Genomic DNA, 21,719 nt, shown 5'->3' with positions numbered 1-21,719 from the left:
TAAGCAGCATTGCCACAAATACTGAGCGTGAATCAAATTAAGCTCTGGAGTTTACAGGAACTCCAGGGATGGAGACATATTTAAAATCATCACAAGGATACACTCAGTTACATCTGTAACATGGCACATTCTACAAGACAGATAATCTGGATTTTCTTTTTTCAACTAATAAATAGCATTAAAAAAGGGAAGGGAAACTGTTATAGATTAAAACAGACTTAAGAGACATATCAACCCAATGCAATATGGGATTTGAGAGAGAAGTATAATTCTTGATTTGAACAAACCAACCATAAAGATATGTTTTTCAGATGATTGGGAGAAAATTGAACAGGGACTGAGTAGTAGATGATAATAAAGGATTAGTGTTAGTTTTGGGGGGTTATAAGGGCATTGGGTCATTATTATCATTTAAGTCCTAACTGGCACTTCTTTTGACATCAGCACACAAGATACAGACTTTGGAATGATTGCTCCAAGACCTTGAGCCCAGTCTGGGCTCCATCAGTTAATTGATAATTGTTGAGTAACATGCTCAGCATTGCTGGGCCTTAGTGTTTCCATCTACAAAATGTTTGGGTTGAAAGGGACTTCATCTACAGCACCCCACCTCCCATCCCGCCACACCTTCAGATCCCAGAGGTCGGCTATGATGGTTTCATGGTTTAGATAAATCATGCTTCTATTTATGTATCATACGAACTTCACTATTTTTAGAGAGAACAGTATTGATTCTCATTTAGCTTGTGGGCCACTCTGAGATTCTTATCTCACCCTCACCCTAAGAGCCTGCCTCTACTCAGTCTGGATCTAGGGAATGTCACTCCTCTCTATTAAATGCCTTTCTGATTCCCATCTCCCCACTTTTCCTCTTTGTCAGGTTATTTTAGCTAATAAGCCCCATTTATTATTTATTATTCAAATAGCTGTGGTCACTCTAACTCAAGATGGGTAGATCCCAGACTGGCTCTAGTAACCACAGACTCACAGTAATAAAAATGCCTTCTAATTCCACAGAGTGGCTCGACCTTTTAAAGCACATTTTCGTGGATTATGGCCTCCCTTTATATTCAGTCACCCTAAATTAGAGTGGACATATAGACATTCTTATTTCCATTTCACAGACTGAGTAATTAAGGTTATGAGGAAGTGAAATGAGAACTCAATTGAGTCAGGAGCCTGGGCTCCAAGTCCGGGTTCTATCACTAATCATCTCTGTGACTTTGGGCAGGGCTGGGGCCCCACCAGGCTATTATTAAATTGACTACACATTCAGGTTTGACCATCAATACCCCAGTTTACACCTGCTGAACCTGTGTGATCATGTGTGACCCCTTTCACTCTAAAATGTGTCCCAGCTTGGATGATAAGTTCTCCGCCTAAAGTCCCAGAAGGTGAGAAGCAAAGACCAAACCAGTGGTTCCCAATCCTGGTTACACAATAGAATCACTGGGGGAGATTATTTAACCCATTTCCTGTTTAGAAAAGAAAAAGTACAGCTCGCTGCCAGCATTATTTTACTTTTCCATAAATGTGCTCCCTGACGCTGAAACAAATCTATTTTTCAATGTGAAAATAAAATATAAAAACTGTTCTTGGAGTTATTTTGAAACAGAACTTGTCTCTAATCCTAATGTAACAGAAATGCATATGATGATCAGTATTTACTAATTTTTTTGTGTGATAAATTTCAAAGCACAGAACAATACAAAGTGGAACATCTAGGATTTGACATTTTCAGTGATCAAGAATTACTATTTTTTGTAAATGAAGATACCACTACTACAAACAGAATGCTATAAATAGAATGATGTAATTTGTTTCCAAAGACTATCATTATACTAGAGCGAGGTGAATATAATAATAAAAGCGAGAAATTTCATGGCAAAGTTTGGGAGTGAGGTTAGGACTGTAATCTGTGAGTTTTCTCGGGGTAAACACTGCAGCTGCAAGCACCGCCAGCAAGTATTTCCGGGGCAAACGGAAAATGGGTTAAACCTCCAGTGGTTAGACCCTACCTTAACCCAATAAAATCAGAATATTTGCAGGGGTGGGGCTAGACATTGTATTTGGTTACAGCTTCCCAGGTGATTCAAATGTGCAGTCAAAGTGGCAAGCCCACCATTAGATACTCTTGTCACTCAGCAGCATCAGCATCACTTGGGAGATTGTTTCAATGAGGAAGCTCCGGGACCATCTCAGACCTACTGACCAAATCAGAACCTGCGTTTGCATAAGATCTCCTGAGGATTCACATGTGTATTCAAGTTACAAAAACAACTTCTGAAGTGAACTGTTTCTAAATGACTTCTGAAGTGAACTGTTTCTAAATGACTTGGCCAATATTGCTTGACTAGTGAGACTCAGAGCTCAATGGGAGCAACTGGCTCCCAGTTTTACGCCACCTCAGTAGATAACCATAGGTCCATGACCTGGTTAACAGAGAGGGCCGAACCTTGGAGATATCTTTATGTAGGTTGGAAGGGGGGGCCTATGTGTAATGAAAGGATAACACAGCTGACTCACACACTCTCTAAAAGGCACATAATAGTAAAAGCAACTGTGGTCAACTTAGCCGGCTTGACCATCTCCAGCAGCTTAGGGAACAAATAAGGACATGTCAGTTCTTAATATTCACATTATGTCTAATTAGCTCCTTCTCCCTCTCTCTTTATCTCTCTCTTCCTAGCCCTAACTCTGCTCCTCTATTTTCAGGAACTCCGGATCCTTATCTCTCCAAAGAGGTCAAGTCTTTGCCAAAGCACCCCACCAGGGAGGGTGGAGAAACTGATCTGTCTACACAAAGTCCAATTGGGAGTTGTTTTCTCACATGGGATTGATCTAGAAAATTGGCCCTACCCAATGTGTTGCATATTTGCTGCTGCCATGTAGAGCCTTTGATATTCCAAGTGCCCACATCAGCCTCCTTGCTTCTTGAGAGGGAATATCACAATCCCTATACAGTCATTCTTGGCCAGAGTGCCCCAAGCTGGGATCCTATGTTTATATAGCTTAACTATAAACTCAGTTGAGTAGCTAATACTCTTTCGTGCCCCAAGGTGAGTTCCTTCTTGGTATCTTTTCTGGTAGCTGAACTCAGGTGACACTGTTTCCATCAACATAAAGATTACTACCTCTAAGCCTCAAGAGAGGTCTCTTGTTCTTCCAAGAGCCTCCATGGCTCTTATGCAAATTCGCCTACCTGCTCCCTGGAGCTGTGTATACCAAGAAGTACTGAAGGGGACAGACAGATGTTACCAGCCACACAAAGGCCCTTGTGAACCGCTCACAGGGCCATAGGACCTACACCTTACATTTCTCAGAAGAGCCCTATTGTCTCCTGCTAGACAGATGCATTGCTGGCAACTTTAAAAATCACCACCTACTCCAAAACTAAGTATGGAGCACTCATTCCACGCCAAGTACTGTGTTTGTCAAACTGCAAGCTTTATTTCTCTGCTCAAAGCCCGCTCCCCCCACCCCTTGGCTGCCCATTTCACTCAGAGTAAAACCCAAGGTCTAAGGGCCCCTAAGTAATCCACCTAGCCCCCTCTTCTGCCCGTCTCTCTTGCTGCTCTTCTCCCTGCACTCAACTCCAGACACACAGGCTCCTCAGACACACCAAGCACATTCCCATCTCAGGGCCTTCGCCCTGGCTGTTCTCCCACCTGCACACTCTTCTCCCAGATACCTACAAGACTAACTTCCACTTCTTTCAAGCCTTGCCTCAAATATCATCTTCTCAGTAAGACCTACCCGAACAATTCTGTTTGAAATTGCAACCAGGACCCGCACTGTCAACCTCCTCTCCACCCTCCTGCTCCTCCTATCCTGATCTTTTTTGTGCTGTTGTACTTATCTTCAATAACACTACATAATTTCTTCTCTATTATACTCATTCTTTACTGTCTGTCTTCCTCTGGGAAATGTAAGCTTCATGAGACAAAGACTATTCCTCCATTTGCTCACCGTTAAGTCCTCAGTGCCTAGAACACAAGAGGCCCTCCATAAATATTCATGGAATGAATGAATGAAAGAATGGTCAAAACCCCAGAGGTAGGTAGAATTGTAGCACCCATTTTACAGACAAGAAAATTAAAACTCGTCGAGGTTAAGTGTCTTGCTGGAGGTTGTGGGAGCCAGTTAGAAGCACCAGTCCACACAGACTTCAGAGCCAATCATTGGTTTAATTCAAAGGATTCCAGTGCAAGCAAAATGTGGGTACTTTAGGTAGAGTCCAAGGAAAAGGCATTAAATTAAATTTTTTTTGTGGGGGGGAGAAGGTAGAAGAAGTAGAGTGATGATGAAAAAGATGTAAGAGGTCTTTGGTCACCTAAAACTTTGGGTACGCTTGATAATTCTGTCCTTCAATACAGACCTGGAGTCTGTACCCTAAACTGCTGGAGAAAAAGACCAGACTGACCCCAACCCTCTGGAGACTTCAAAGTATTAAACTTGTGTGTCGGATGGAAATGGTATTACCTGATGTCAGCTACCAGGGAAAATAACCAAGATATTACAAACCACCTTAACACATAGGCATTTTAAACAATAAGCCTTTGTTTTTGCTCTCTAGACTATTTGTCAAACTAGGTATGTGCAAGCTAGGCTGAGCTCCACTGGGCAGAGGCGTTTGTTGCCCATGGTGAGTAGCCTAAGGCTGACAAGTCAAAAATGGTCTCATTCACATTTCTGGCTACCAACAGGCTGTCGGATAGGGCACTGGAGGAGCTTCGATCTTGAGTCTCTCATCATCTAGCAGGCGAGCTCAGGCTTTTTCTCATGACAGCAGCACTGTTCCAAAAGAGGGAATGTAAGAATGCAAAGCTGCCTGAACTAATGCATAGCCAGCCACATTCAAGCAGCTGCATGTAGTGAAGAAGCACAGATTCAAGGGGTGGGGAAATGAATCTCAACCCTTGATAGGAGAGGCTGCAGGGATATTCTGCAAGGAAAGGGACATTGTGACCATTTCTGAAAGACAATATACTACAGGTTGGCTTAAGGTAACAAATGCACGATATAAAGCAATAAGGCCAAGCAACAGGTAAATAATGAGGGTTAGTGAGAGGGGTAGGTGGAAGAGATTTCTATGCCAAATGATTAGTTTATTCATTTTTTAAAAACAAATATTCGATGAGCACCTCCTATAGGTCAGTCACTATGCTGGCCCTAGGGGTAAAATTGGAGACAGACCTGGTACCAGCCTCCCTGGGGCTTGCATTTTAGAGCAAGAGATAGATAAGGACACCACCCTTCAATTCACCATGATCAGTGTTATGTCAGGGGAACTGTGAACAACTGTGGAAACTCACAGAAGGGGCACCTAGCCACTCTAAGGTTGGAGGAGGAACCTGGAATGCCTTCTGGAGATAAATTCTGAAGCAATATTCATGATACTAATCATGCTGATGAGGAGTGGGAAAGAAAAAAGAACATTCAAGGCAGGGGAATAGCATGTGCAGAATCCCAGAGACAAGAGAGATTGTGACTTTTTGGTTCAGTATGACTGGAGTGAAGGAAGATGGGAATTGATAGAGGCAGATGGAGACATATGTAAGAGACACTAAGGAGCTGAGACATCACATGGAAAGATTTTTAACTAGTAGGTAACATGATCAGAATGGCATTTTAGAAAGACCATTTCTTGCCCTGTTAGTGTGGAAGATGCACTTTTTTTGTTGTTGTCGTTGGGAGGGGGGGTGCAGGAATAGGATAAGATGAGATTCAGAAGTTCAGTTAGGATTCTAGTCACAATGGTGGACTTGTTAAACACTGTGCTTGTCTCCTCTCATGACCACATCAAAATTACAACTTAACTACAGAAAAAGCTTCATTGAAATTGCTTGAAGCGTAGCTGAACAGAAGTCCTACAATTAAAGACATACAGAAGAAGAGAGACTGGTAGGGGAGCAGAAACACAGAATGGGTTGGTCCCATCGGGAGGCATACCTCAGTTGCAGAAGTCTCCATGGAGGAGCAAGGGGTCCCAGCCCCACTTCGGGATCCCCAGCCCAGGGTTCCAGTGCTGGGAAGAGAAGTCCCCACAACTTCTAGCTCTGAAAACCAGCTAAGATTGTAGCTGAGTGAGACAGAGGGCTGCAGGAGTCCCAGGCATTTCTCTTAAAGGGCCTATGCGTGGACTTACTCATTGATGGATTTGCTTGCTCTGAGCTCCAGCACTTGAAAATCACAGCAACTTGAAAGACGCCAGGGCCATACAGGGAAGAACTAAATTGTCTGGCATCAGGGCAAGTGCTGGAGGGGCGGCTTTCTCCTAGACAGAAATTCTAGCAGAATCCATTGTTTCTTTATTGAACCCTCCACCTCCCAGCAGGAAGCTGCCATATCTGAGTCTCCATCAACCTGGCTAACACTGGTCACCCTGCCCTGGTGATTCCCTGAGATCCCACTCCACCCAACTTGCTGACTCACCCAAGCTGCTTCCAGTAGCTTCTCTATACAAATAGATTGTTTTAGGGAATGCTGTGGACTTTCCTAAAATCCCTCAAAGGTTTACAAAACCAAAAGAAGCAGCATCTGGCCTCAGCATACCCTGTATCTTTTGCTGAGCAGCCCCAAGCCTGGCATTAGCAGCAATTGTTCACAGTTCATGGCTTGGCCTCTTGAGGCACCTCTAAGGCACCTTCAAGCCCAACGTGGGTGATGACCATCTGTGGATTGCTTGGTGGCTCATGCCATGTGGCCCCAGGCAGGGCATAAGCTGTGGCTGAATTTGGCCTGTGGTAGGGCCCCTCCCAGGAGGCCCCAGTGTCTGGCATCTGAATGTGTCAGAGTACCACCTGGGACTGCACCTGAGGATGACATTTTTAAAGGGCAGACCAGGCAGGCACCAGAGCCCTGCTAAAGTGGAACCTGCTCCATGGGGTCAGCCCCTGCACAGCAGCTGCTCCACTATAGTCACTGGCCAGTCCTCACAACCAATCAGCTCAAAGGTCAATCCCTCCCATTAATGTACAAACAGCAACCAGGGATCAACTACAATAGGAAGCACACAAAACCCATACAAGGGACACACCTGGAGCATCCAGCTTAGGTGACCAGGGAGACTACACCATGGGGTCCCACAGGACACCTACTACATAAGATCACTCTACTAAGACATAGCAGCCCTACCTAATACATAGAAACAAACACAGAGAGGCAGCCAAAATGGAAATACAAAGAAAAATGTCCCAAATGAAAGAACAGAACAGAACTCCCGAAAAAAAACAAATATAAACAAAATGGAGACAAGCAGTCTATCAGATGCAGAGTTCAAAACACTGGTTATAAGGATGTTCAATGAACATAGGAGAAGAATAGATGAACTCAGTGAAAACGTTAACAAAGAGCTAGAAAACATAAAAACGAAGATAAAAAATAACCAGTTAGAAATGAAGAATACAATAACTGAAATGAAGAATACATTAGAAGGAATCAACAGTAGATTAGATGGAGCAGAGGATCGAATCAGCTATTTAGAAGATAAGGTAGCAGAAATATCCAATTAGAACAGCGAAAGGAAAAAAAGAATCCAAAAAATGAGTATAGTTTAAGGGGCCTCCGGGACAACATCAAGAGCACCAACATTCACATCATAGGGGTACCAGGATAAGAGAGAGAGCGAAGAATTGAAAACATATTTGAAGAAATAATGATGAAAACTTTCCTATTCTGGTGAAGAAAATAGACATACAAGTCCAAAAAGCTCAGAAAGTCCCAAACAAGATGAACCCACACCAAGACACATCATAATTCAAATGCCAAAGTTTAAAAACTAAGAGAAAATCATAAAAGCAGCAAGAAAAAAGCAACTAATTACCCACAAGAGAGCTTCCATAAGACTGTCAGCTGATTTTTTCAACAGAAATTTTGGAGGCAAGAAGGAATTGGCATGAAACATTCAAAGTGATGACAAGCCAGGATCTATAGCCAAAATTACTCTGCCCAGCAAAGTTATCATTTAGAATTGAAGGACAGATAAGGAGCTTCCCAGACAAGAAAAAGCTAAAGGAATTTACCACCAAAAAACTACTATTATAAGAAATGTTAGAGGAACTTCTTTAAGAAGAAGGAAAAAAAAGATGAAAAATATGAATAATAAAATGGCACTAGCTACACATCTAGCAATAATTACTTCAAGTATAAATGGATGAAATGCTCCAATCGAAAGATAGGGTAGCTGAATGGGTAAGAAAACAAGAGCCTTACATAAACTGCTTACAAGAGACTTGCTTCAGATCAAAAGATACACATAGACTGAAAGTAAAGGAATGGAAAAAAATATTTCATGAAAATGGAAACAAACAAAAAAAGAGCTGGGACCACATTACTTATATCAGACAAAATAGACTTTAAAACAAAGACTATAACAAAAGAAATAATCAAAATCCCATTTCTAGGTATTTATCTGAAAAAAATCCAAAATACTATTTCAAAGGGCCATATGAATTCATATGTTCATTGCAGTATCATTTGAAGTGTCCAAGATATGGAGGTAACCTGGGTTTCCATCAATGGATGAATGGATAAAGAAGAGGTGGTACATCACAATGGAATATTACTCAGCCATAAAAAAAGAATGAAATCTTGCCATCTGCAGCAACATGGATAGGTCTAAAGGATATTGTGCTAAGTGGAGTAGGTTAGATAGAAGATGACAAATGCCATATGATTTCATTTACATGTGGAACCTAAAGAACAAAATAAACAAACAAAATAGAAACACACTCATAAATACAGAGAACAGTTTGATAGTTGCCAGATGGAAGGGGGTGTGGGGGCTGGGTGAAAAAGAGAAAGGGATTAAGAAGCACAAATTAATAGTTACAAAACAGTCATGAAGATGTGAAGTATAGCATAGAGAATATAATCAATAATATTGTAATAACTATGTATAGTATAAGATAGGTACTTCATTTATTGGGATGATCACTTCATAAAGTATATAAATGTCTAACACTATGTTGTACACCTGAAACTAGTATAAGATGGTATGCCAACTTGTAATTGAAAATATATATATATATATCTATATATATATATAGATATTAAAAGAGGTCCATTTAGGCTATTTGAGCAATCCAAGTGTGAAATGAGAAAGAGACAGATTAGAAAAAGAGAGATTTCAATGAAAAAAGTTTTCAAAGGAGAAATCTCCAGGATGAGTAATTGCCACAGGAGACAGAAAATTCTGGAGCAGTGTCTGGTATATCTGGCTTCAGCTAGATAGATAGATGGTGGTACTATTTAACAAGATAGAGAAGCTCGGCTAAAGGGAGTCCCCTTAATCGAGCTCAAAATTTGATTTTAAGCTTCCCAGCAGCAAAGGAAAAGAAAAACCAAGATAAATCACTTCATCTCTACGTCTCCTAACAGGAAGCACAGCCATGAATCATGGAAACCAAATTTCCTCTAATGGGGAATGTATTGAGGGGAATCTCCATGGAAAGGACCATGAAGCAAATACAGATGAGGTCTTTGGCAGTAGTTTTATAAAAGATGCAGAAATGTTCTTTGCAGTCCTGTTCTGTGTATTGACCCCTGATGAAAGCCCAGGGTAAGATATTAAATCTCAGCTGTGTAGATTCACTTGTACAAGTCAGTGTAATGGCCTCTGGTATCTCACTTGCTAAAGAGGTTTGCGGATCTGGCATCTAGAGAAGGGGGAGATTGGATACAAATAGAAGAAAACTTACACTAATTAAAACATTTTATTTTATAAACTTAAAATTAAGAGTTCATGACCTTAGTGTACAACTTAGTGCCCCAAGATAATTTGAAAGGAAAGAATACAGACGCCCCAATTCCAGCAAATAACATTAGCAATACAATCAAATAACTTAGAACTTCATTTTAAAATGTTGAAGCTATTAGAATCCATTGTGGGGTTTTTTTTAATTACATTTTTTTTTTCTGATGACTAAAGTGACTCAGGTTAATTACAGAAAATTGGGAAAGTTCAGAGAAGTAAACAAATTAAAAACAGCCTCTAATCTCAGCAAAAATGACCGACTGCTGTTAGTATTATGGTATATATATCTTTTCAGTCGTTTTTCTAGGGCTACATATAAGTAAATATTTTTCTCTTTAAAAAGTTGAAATAGGCTGAATCAACTTTTATACTCACATTTTCACCCAATGACAAACAGAGGACTGTGTTCTAAAGGAAATTAGTGTTCCAGTGAATGACCTCTCTTAATTTCTCAAAATTTATACCTTTTGTCACATGTGCAGACTTTGGTGCAGTTGCTCTGCTTGTTCTCACTAGCTTCCTGAAAAAGAGAAGAGACGTTGGTGAACTTGACTTTGTCTTGCCAAGGACTTAATTGTGTCATTTATAATAAAGATCATGGGACTTGGAATTTTAGCACAGAAAGAAATATGCTAATGTGCCATGCTTCAGAAAGCACAAGAATAATTAGCTACCTCAAAGCCCCACCTGAACAGACTGTGGCCTTGCTGCCTCCTTTCTTGGGGAACTTTCCAGGGTGAAAATTCTCCTCTGATTCTACAAGGCACAACCTTCCTTCTTCCTTTCTCTTCCCTGCAATGTCATTGTGGTAGATGGGAAAATGATCACAGAACTTTACTACTCCCATCAAGAGATGACGTCTATTTCCTTATCCTCAAATCAGGGCTTGTGATTTGTTTGATCAATGGAAGTGACAGATGTGACAGTGCATCAGCTTGGAGTCTATGACTGAACAGGTCTTGCAACTTCTACTCTTCTTGCTCCCTTCCCAGCACAACTAAGCCTGAGCTAGACTTTTGGATGATGAAAAACCACATGGAGAGAGGTCCCATGCATTCCAAGCCAAACCGTTGTAAACCAGAGCCCCAGCTGACCAGTGAGTCAAGTCCAACCCAGACCAGAAGAACTAAAATTGATGACTTAACAAAATTGAGGGCTAAATAAATAGTTGTTTTCAGTTAGTAAACTTTGGGGTAGTTTGTTACTCAGAAAAAGCCAATTAATAGTCACTGAACATATTTAAAATAGATTTAAGCACGTCTGAGAATTCAAATGTTACACTAATGAGATTGGATAAGTCCCACAAAGGCAGGTACTACATCTATCTTGATCACTGTGTTAGTTCTGTGTCTAGCATAGTGCCAGGCACATAGTAGATGGTGCCTAAATGATAATAACACCACTTATTAACACTTACTATGTACCCAGCACTATGCTACATGCTTTTATATTGATTATATTATTAGATGATAAACAGAATAATCTCCCAACTCCACTCCACACCCCCCAAAAAGATGTCCACATCCTAATCCCCAAAATCTGTGGATATGTTACCTTACATGGCAAAGGGGTTTCGAAGATTTAATTGAGTTAAGGATTTTGAGATGGAGAGATTATTTTGAATTATCTGGGTGAGTCCCAAGTAATTTCAAGGGCCTTTAAATAGAGAGGCAAGAAAAAAGGTCGAAGTAAGAGAAAGGCGATATCAGGATGGAACTAGAGGTTGGAGTGAAGCACTTTAAAGATGAAGGCAGGGTCCATGAGCCAAGGAATACAGGCAGCCTCAAGAAGTTGGAAACAGCAGGGAAATATATCCTCCCCTGAAGTCCCCATAGCAATGCTGTCCTACAGATACCTTGATCTCAGCCTTCAGACCTCCAGAATTCTAAGGCAATAAATGTGTGATTTTTTAAGCCACTAAGTTTGTGGTAATTTGTTACAGCAGCAATAAGAAACTCATACAGATTTAATCCTCATGATATCTTATAAAGTAAGCACTATTGTCATCATTTCCATTTGACGTATGATGAAACTGAGGCTCAGACAGGTTAAGTAATTTGCCCAGTGACAGAAGTGGATCAAATCTGGTCTCCTAAAATTTACCCTGTAGAAATGAAACAGCATACTGATTCTCTTCCCTTAAAGCAGATTGTTGATTAAGATAATCCTTGAGTTATTTTACAGAGACAGCACTTGCACATGTGCCACCCCCGTCATCAAGATGACCATAGAACCATAAATCTTCAGTCTATGGAACTCAAGTAACAGAAGTGTGGCCACCAGAGGCCTTTATAAAGCAAGAGTTCCTTCAATGTGGAAGATCTGGTGCCTAGATCAAATATGGACAAATATAGAACTGACCAATCAAACCCTGCCCGATTGGAGTTCTTTTGTGCTTTATCTTGCCCTCCACTCTATACCATAACTAGCCAAGTTCTAAAACTCTCCAGTCAAAATTCGTCCACCAGCACTACTTCATGCCACCCTGTTCTCCCTAACCCTTAAAACTTGGCCAGACCCCAGATCAGGAAGACAGATTGGAGCGGTACCTTCTGTCTCCTGAGGGTAGACTCAGCAATAACAGCCTTTTCTTTTCTCAAAAGCTGACGTCATAGTTTTGGCTCTTATGTACGTCAGGCAGCAGATCCTTGCTTGGTAACAGAGCCTCCAAGTGGGACAGAGAAAGAGCACTGGATGTGGGGTCCAGATGGGAAGCACTTTTATAAATAATGGGGATGAGAAGTTGGCTCAGATGACTTCAAACCATCTCTTTCTGTTCTGATTTTTTAAAATGACTTTAAACATTAAATTGGCATATTTTATTGCCAGGTTCACAACTCACAAGAGGACCAGGCAGGACACAAGTAGGCTCAGTCATGGGAGAATCATTTGGCTCTTGATCATCTCTTTCCTCACACCTATCACCTTCCCTATAATCAATCCCAGTTCCCTGTGTCCTTAAAACTTGGTTTGAGTCTTGTCAGCTCATTTAGAAACAATGTTCCTACTTTATATCAGTACATATTTCTTTACTTTGTGTTCTACCACCGATGTCTATTTTTGTCTTGAATTTTTTTTACCATGAATCTTGGCTAGTCTGACATGCCAATCTCAGCTCAGCTTGAAGCCTCTGCCTAAACCCCACATATTGGTGGCCAGAACCTCTGGGCCTATGCCGTCCCGCAAAAGAGGACTGACATTTCCACTGACATTTCCACTGTTTGAACCCTCTAAGTAATGAGTGTCCTTAGGATAGAGGATACTGCTCAGCTGTCCATACTAGGTGAAATGTCAAGTAGGCTAGAGTTTTGAAATGAAATATCTGTCCTTCTGGACATCACCAAGCAGAGGCTAGACTGGAACGAATTCAGGATGCTTTGAGAGGCAGCTGCACCTAGGGAGTGAACCAGGAATAGAAGAGTCAAGGGATCTGGGTTCTAGTCTCAGCTCTTCCACTGCAAGTTTGTGAGATTTTAGCTTCTCTGGGCCTTGTTTTAGGGATTTTGAGCCTGAAATTTATGTAGGGATTTCAGGGGTACAAAGTTGTCTAATGAGTGTCCATACGTTTTCATTGTATCATCAAAGGAGTATATAACACTAAAATTTAAGAACTACAGGCCTAGATATGTTAGAAATTCTTTCCAGCATTGGCAGTCTATGATTCTAGATGAGTTACTATAGTGGAATCCCTCTGAGGATCATATTCAGATGTAAGTGTTAAGATGCAAATCATGTAAGTCAAAATTGCCACAAGCTCTACACTTGTATATAAAACTCAGAATTGTAATAAATTCAAATTGCATAAATAACCCTGTACAGGAATTCTTAGGCACACTAACATTGAGAACCACTGAGCTAGACTTGAAGAAGAAATAAGAAATTCTGTATGCAGGTATTTGGGTGCTCAAACTACTCTCCTTTGAAAGACCTATTCCCTAGACCCCAAAATCAAAACTTACACTGTAAAATAAGGTTTACATCACTTCTAGGTGTACAAAGTGCTGGTGGGGAAGAGAAGCCACCAATACTACATGGTAGGGACTTGGAGAAGCTGATAAAAGCTCTAGTGGAGGCGATACAAGGGTGTGGGTGTCCTAGGCAGAGGGGAGAGTGTAAGTAGAGGCATGCAGACATGGATGTTGGGGTGTTGAAGGGACTAGGAAACATTCTGTTTGTGTAGAAGAGGTAAAATATTGGGAAATGACAGTAGAGAGAAGGGTGCAGTGGAATGTTCAAGGGTTTGTGAGCCTTGTTAAGGGCTTAGAGCCCATGCTGAGAGGAAGGGGAAAGGGTATGTACACACAGGTGGGACATATAATAAAGCTCCTCTGGGCGAACACAGTTCTGCACCTCCTGAAAGAGCTGCAGCATGGCTAGGTCTCAGATGGCTTGAGGACAGCCCACCTGCATAGAACATTAGCGCTGCCAGTTGAATGCACAGTGGACTTAACTGTGCGTTCAGTCAACTTAACTGTGCATTCAGTCAACTGAAGCCTTATCCTTGCAAAAGTTAAGTTGACACTGGAGCCTTGTGAGAAATCAATGGAAACCTTTTACTCATGCATTACTTAACTATTGTTGCATAACAAATCCTGAAACTTAGAAGCTTCGAACAACAAACACTATCTCACAGTTCCTCTAGGTCAGGAATTTAGCTACTGCTTAGCTGAGTGCTTATGGCTCAGTCTCTCATGAGGTTGCACTCAAGTCAGCTGGGGCTACACCTTCTGAAAGCTCGATCGGGGCCTACTGATGTCATACTCACATAGCTGTTGGCAGGAGGCCTAATTTTCCCAGTTTTTCACCACCTGGCCTTCTGTGAAGGGCTGCTTGATGTTCTCATGACATAGTAGCTGCCTTCCCTCAGAACAAGTGATCCAAGAGAGAGCAAGGAGGAGACCACAATGCCTTTTATGCCCTAATCTTGGATGTCACACACTGTCACATCCTCCACATTCTATTCATTATAAGTGAATATCTAAGTCCAGCTCACACTTAGGGGAGGGGAATTATGTGCTGTCTTTTGAAGGGATGACTATTAAGAAGATTGGACATATTTTTAAGCCACCCAGTCTAGAATAGTGATTTTAAGAATATTCTTAGGTATGACAGTCCAAGTAGGAACAGTATTTCTAGATTAATGGTCTTCAGATTTTGGTGTACATATGAATCATCTGGGGGTGCTTGTTAAGAGTAAAGATTCTTGTACCTACCTTCACAATAGTTTATATTAGGGGCTCTGGAGTAGGGCCCAGAAACTGGCATTTTTGGATAAGTCCTTCAGGGCATTCTAATGAAGGTTATTGGGGTCCAGGAATATGCATTTGACAAGTCCTCAGAGTTATTCTGATGCTGATAATCTGTAAAATTAGTGCCATTGGAATCTTCAATAATTGCCAATTGAAATGACAGTGTCAGAAACTCTAGTACACTGGGAATAATCACATGGATAGTCTGGTCAAGCGCTAAAGCAGAAATGGAGGAGCACTTGGGCACAACTCTCGATGAATATACCCACGGCAGACAGAACTCAGCAATCACAACACATTTCCCCATCTCCTAGACAGAATCCTGGAGGCTTCTCAATCCAGCACTCCAGAAAGCCACCTCTAGTCACTCAGAATTCACATGAGACTTGAAGTTGTGGAATAGCTTCATCTAAGGTCCAAAAATCTGCTTAGTTCAGACACATAATACTGGTTTGGAAAATCCTGGCAAGAAAGATTTCTCTAGCATGTATTGAGAGGATCTGAGCATAGCTATTATTTATTTCATAACTGAATGGGATTGATGGGATGAGAGAAGGATGGCCCCTTGATAGGTGGAAGGGGCACTTGACCAGTCCTTAGCCCTGGGAAACTGTTGTCTGATTCAAACCCTAGAACACTTTAGTAAGGGGCTCGGCACAGAGGCACATGTTCACTCTTGATGAGGACCAGGGTTTATGAGGAGGCCCAGGAGGTGGCCCTTTGTTTAGTGCTGTCTGGTTCTTCACCAGAACTCTAAGGAAACTTGCCAGGGGGCCCTCTGAATTTCCAGCCATTGTTTGAGCCCTTCTTGCCCTCTTTTTATGGGATGGTTTATGTCTGCTCCTCGGCCCTAGGAGGGAACCCACCCACACAAGAGTTGCTAAGCAGCTGCTAGAGCCTTTCTGTGTTAAGCTGGGTCACTATTCTCCTTTCTTTATTTCCCATAAGGAGCCGTGACCTAGGTGGTTACAGAGCTGTTGCCTAGCCTGAGGCATTATTGGTCTGTAAAAGGGCAAAGAGCAAATACAGCCATCACACAGCATGAGGAGCAGGTGAGGGTGTTAGAGGCCATTATTAATAACTGTAACAAAGCCCTTGTGTGCTCTCAGTGCCTTCTGCAAGTTCACTTCCACCTCTCAGGGATCTGACCTTTCTCAGAGTGGCTGCAGCTTCGTGCACAGACTCTAGGCCTTAGACACATCTCTACACTGGTTTTTGTGGTTTTCATGTGCTAGGTTTTTACCAACCTTCAGAATCAGAGAAGCCATTCCTCAAGAGGCCCAGCTTGACATGGCATTGGCTTGTTAACTTTCCCCCTAAACTTTCCTCCCCTCTGCTGCTTATCTTCAACTGAACCGTTTCTAAGGCAATTGTAACTATATAATTTTCTTTTCTTCCCCTATACATAACCATGCTCCTTTTAAAAAAAAAAAGTAAAAAAAAAAAGAGATGTGGAAAAAATTCAACCTGTACCTAAAGATAATAACTGTTAAAATCCTAAAATATTCCTTCTAGGCTCCCCACCCTTATCTGTGTGTGTGTCTGTCTGTGTCTGCACAACTACTGACATTTGGGTGGGATAATTCTTTATTGTGGGCCTGTTCTGTGCATTCGGAGATGTTTAGCAGCATCCCTAGCTTCTATATTTGTGACAAATATATCTTCAGACATTTCTAAACATCCCCTGAGGGGCAAAGTTACCCTTAGTTTAAAACTACTGATTTTACATACACACTTACAAACATACAATTTAAAAAATGGAATTATATTGCAAATACTGCCTTATCTTCCTTTTTTTAAAATTTAATATGTCATGAACTCTTTCCATGTCAACTATTAGAAATCTACAGCATGATTTGCAATGGCTGCAGAGTTGTCCATCAATTGGGCTCACATATGAAGAAATTTATATCACCAATTCCCCCATTATTGAACCTTGTATATAAAATTGAAATTATACTGCATACCTGCGTTATAAGCTGCTTTCAAAATTTAAGATGTCATGAATGTCTTTTCATGTCACAGCTATGGGAAGTTGACCAAATTACTCTGCCTCTCTAAAACTCCATTTCCTCATCTGTAGGCTGGGAATGTACTGTGAGAATGATACCGGAACGGACGCCTGTGCCCAGCACGGAGAACTCGGTCGGCAGAGGGCCACAGCTGCAAAATCCTTGTATGATCACTATGTCCTGGTTTTTAAATGGCTGTTAGTGGCCAACCCTCATTTGGAGGCACCAAAGAATAAATTAATCCCCATTGTTGGACTTTTAGGGGGTTTCTGAATTTCCACAGCCATAAATGACCCTGCCATTAATATAATCATAGTGTCCTCTGATGTCTTGATAAACCAGTGAAAGAAAATAAGCTAATTCACCTGTCCAAACCTGGGCCTTGTGAAACAAAAGACAAATTATTTCCTCATGGCCTAGTTTTAGAAACATTTTTAAATGTTAGGCCCTATTCTCCCTGGCCCCTCAGGCCCTGCCAGGCACTAGCTTTCTGGTCTTGAGTTAAAGTGCTAACCGTAGGGCTTCTAGGCTACACACTAGGTATTATTTTCCTTCTTTTATGTCAAGCCCAAGCCCCCTTCTTTCTGCCTTGTGACCACTCCAGGGACGTATTCAAACACCTGAAAAGATTCTCCTTTTATTTTTTTCTATTTGTTTTTAAGTTATGAGTGTGCAACATTTGATGTATACAATGTGTGTGTGTGTGTGTGTGTGTGTGTGTGTGTGTATGAAGGCGTATTTGCACATTTTAAAGAGCAATAATAAAATGAATAGCCCTCTATGTACTACCCAGGCCAAGAAACAGAATATTGGATACCCAGATGCGAACACACGTGAGTCTGCCTCTCCTGCGAGGAGCTTTCCTGGAGGCTATAGAGTGGAAGAGGAGGGTCTGCTGGGAACAGTGGAGTCAGCAAACCAGATTCCACCCCAAGATCCACCCCTGCTTGCCCTTCAAGTTCGATTGGCCTTGGGCACATTTAGGTAACTGAGAGCTGGGGTTCTTCGTCTGAAATGCAAGATGGTTGTGCAGACTGGATGAGATGCTTCTTTTGATAAACCCCTTAGTCTGGTTTCTGGCCCCCAGTAGGTACTAAAACATAGAAATTGTTGTTTTTATTATGGTGGAGAGTTCCTGGATAGGGAATTCAGAAAGGTAGCCCTTGCCTGCCTCTACCAGGCCTCAGTTCTGTGATTCCAGGCAGGGCAAGTCCTAGGCCTCGGTTTCCTCAGGTGGAGAGTAAAGAGAGTACATTCACTAGAAACTCTCAGGCTTTCTATCTCTAGCCCTTTGTCATTCTAGTAATGATTAAGCCAAGGGAAATGGGTTATGATGAAGCAAGAACTTAATGAGGGCTCAGTAAACAGTGCCCTTAGCTGGAACCTAAGAAAGGATAATGTGACTGACCCAAAGTCACATGGCCAGAAGGTAATAATACGGTTAATAGTGACAATATTTTAAGCACTTATTCTGGGTATCCTGTGTTAAAAGCTGCATGTGGCTCATTTTATTTCACTCTGAAGACAACCCTTTTAGGCAGATTCTATTCTTTGATGCCTATTTTATAGATGTGGAAACTGAGGTTCAGAGGCTATATGGCTTGTTCACAGTAGTATAGCACTAGTCTTTTCTATTAGTAAGCCTGTGCTCTAAACCAACACTTCTCAGATTTTAGTGTGCACCCAAATAACATAGGGATCTTGTTAAAACGCAGATTGTGATTTGGGAAGTCTGAGATGGGATCTGAGAGTCTGCATTTCTAACACATTCTCAGGAGATGCTCATGCTATTGGTCTTCTCACCACCCCTTTTTTAAAAGAAGTTTATTTATTTAGTTTTTAAATTTATTTTTCAAGCACACTTGACACAGCATTATATTAGTTTTAAGTGTACAACATAGTGATTAGACATTTGTATACCTTATGATGTGATCACTCCAGTAAGTCTAGTACCCATCCGATATCATAGTTATTGATATTATTGACTAAACTCCCTATGCTGTACTTTACATCCCTGTGACTACTTTTATAACTGGCAATTTGTACTTCTTAATCCCTTCACCTTTTCCCCTATTCCTCTAACCCCTCTCCTATCTGGAGACAATCAATTTATTCTCTGTATCTATGAGTTTGTTTCTGTTTTGTTTGTTTGTTTGTTTATTTTTAGAAAGCACATATAAGTAAAAACTTTTGGTATTTGTCTTTCTCTGAATTATTTCACTCAGCATAATACTCTCTAGGTCCATTCATGTTGTTGCGAATGGCAATATTTCATTGTTTTTTTATGGCCGAGTAATATTCCATTATATATAGGTATCACCTCTTTATCCATTCATCTATCGATAAATACTTAGGTTGCTTCCATATCTTGGCTATTGTAAATAATGCTGCAATGAATGTAGGGGTGCATATTTCTTTTCAAATTAGTGTTTTGGATTTCTTCGGATATAGTCTCAGAAGTAAAATTTCTGGATCATGTGGTAGTTCCATTTTTAATTTTTTGAGAAAACTCCATACTGTTTTCCATAGTGATTACAATCCCACCAACAGTGCAGGAAAGTTGCCTTTTTCTACATCTTCACCAACATTTGTTTGTTGATTTGTTAAAGATAGCCATTCTGACAGGTGTGAGGTGATAGCTCATTGTCATTACTCTTTGAGTAGTGAGGCTAAGTTTGAGAAAAGGTGGCATCTTCAGGCTCCTTGGTTTCAGTGAGCAAAAACATGATATTCTGGGTCTGCCTTTACTTGGTTACCTGAAAAGACCAAATGAAGAAAGGAAGAGGGTTTGGAGATACATGTATGGGTAGTAAAAACTAAAAAGCAGACCAAGACCATTATTAATCGAAGTGCAAGAGGCTCATCCTCTATCTCCCCTCACTCAGCACTTGCCCATCCCCAGCATTCAGGCACTTAGTTGGTGCTGGCCACAGGGAGTGAAGGGAACTCTTCCCAGATTATTGTGGAAGTCTCTGCCCCTAATGAGCTCTGCTTCCATTTCCAGACTTTTCCCTCCAACATGATAACCAGGCATGGCCTTTCTATCCAGGTGAGATTAAGAATATAATAACCTTTTTTAAAGTATTTATTATTTTCAATATATATTATTTTAAAATATTTAAAAATATTTATCTGTTCCCATACTCTCTATGCCTACCGTCTTCAGGGCAGCACATAGGAGGGATCAGTAAGTTTTCGATAACTGGCAGATTTCCTGTTTGGCTTCATCTTTCATTTGGTTTAGACTGACCTCCCTGCACACTCCTAAAGTATAAGAACCTTGAGGGTAGTGATTCTACATTGCTTCTCTGAGTCTATCTTAGAGTACCTGCATGGCCCTCATAGGTGCTTGAGAAACACGTTGACTCTGTTTAATGTGGCAGTTACACAGGTGGGAATCCTCCAGTGAATAATTGGACATGTGATCTTTTAGTAATACCCGCCCCCACCCCACCCCGCCCCACACACACACCATCCCCACCCTGCTTCCTCTCTGCTTGCACCCTGGTCTTTGGTACTCTTTGGGCCTTCTGAGGGCTATTTAGTTTCTCAGTGTTAGTGAGCATGTCTCTCCTTTTCTAGGATGGAATCGTCTTTCTGCTATAGCCCTCTGAGCTTGTATGGCCTCTCCTGTCATAACTTTGGCTATCACTCACCCATTAGCTATGAATTTGTCTGCTCTCTCACTCCTCTGAGTTTAATTGCCTACCTTTCTTAAGGTCAACTTGCTTTTAAAGTTAGTGGAGGTCTGCCAGTGGCCAGAAAACAGAGGCTCTGAAAGGTAGAGTCTGCAGGCCGATAAGGTTTTGCTGTGGGTCCAGTGATAACATATGTTTGTCCCAGTCCTCTTTCTTAATTCCAAATCCCTGGAGCCCACCTCTTCTCTGTTCCAGACACTAGTTCCTTCAAGTTTCAGACAGAAGGACAACACATTGGAAATCTCCCTGGATTGGGAACAAGTGCAACACATGCCTGCAGAGCTCCAGCTCATAGCAACACTCGGCCATGATCATTGCTCTAAGTAGTGCTGATAATGCAGGGAGGACAAGGAATTTATTTACATCCAAGAAGTGCTATTTTTATTACATCCCAGGAAAAGAAAAATTAGGTCTCTACTCACTGATTCTGACTGCTTCTGAGTCTGACATACCAGAAGGAAGCCATTTCTTGTTGACAAGAATTACTATCGAGTTTCTCCCTCTGACATTGTTTACCTTTTCCAGACTTGTTGAAATCTCTTTATATCTCTTCCTGTGGAGGACAGGAACTTGGGACACAACTCACAGTTGCCTTTTAACCACACACCTTCAGGAAGGTGCTAGGCCTCTAACCCTTCACAGTTATGCTGTCAAATTCCAATCACAGCAACAGCATTTACTTTGACTGCCACCAAGAGTCCCTGCTTTACCCTCTTGTGCCCATGAAGTCTGTGGGGAATTTATAAACTACTACAAAAAAGACTTAGAGCTGGATGTGTATGCATGTAGTCCAGCAGAAGAACAAAACCTTTTTTTATTTTTCCCAGCAAATCATCCTTTGGTGCATAAATATGGGCATTTGGAATCCCTCAGGGCTTTGGTCTCCCTGGATCCCTTCCTCCCACTATCCTCTGTTCCTAGTCCTGCAAGTTTCCTGCATCATATTCCCCCTTTCTCCTTTCTTCCTCCCAGAGTCCTTGTTACAAGATGAAATAGTGGCAGC

The sequence above is a fragment of the Pteropus medius genome, unplaced genomic scaffold, assembly GCF_902729225.1.
Source record: "Pteropus medius unplaced genomic scaffold, Ma_sr-lr_union100, whole genome shotgun sequence".
In the NCBI taxonomy this organism is placed as follows: domain Eukaryota; kingdom Metazoa; phylum Chordata; class Mammalia; order Chiroptera; family Pteropodidae; genus Pteropus; species Pteropus medius.
This window is presented reverse-complemented; position numbering follows the sequence as displayed.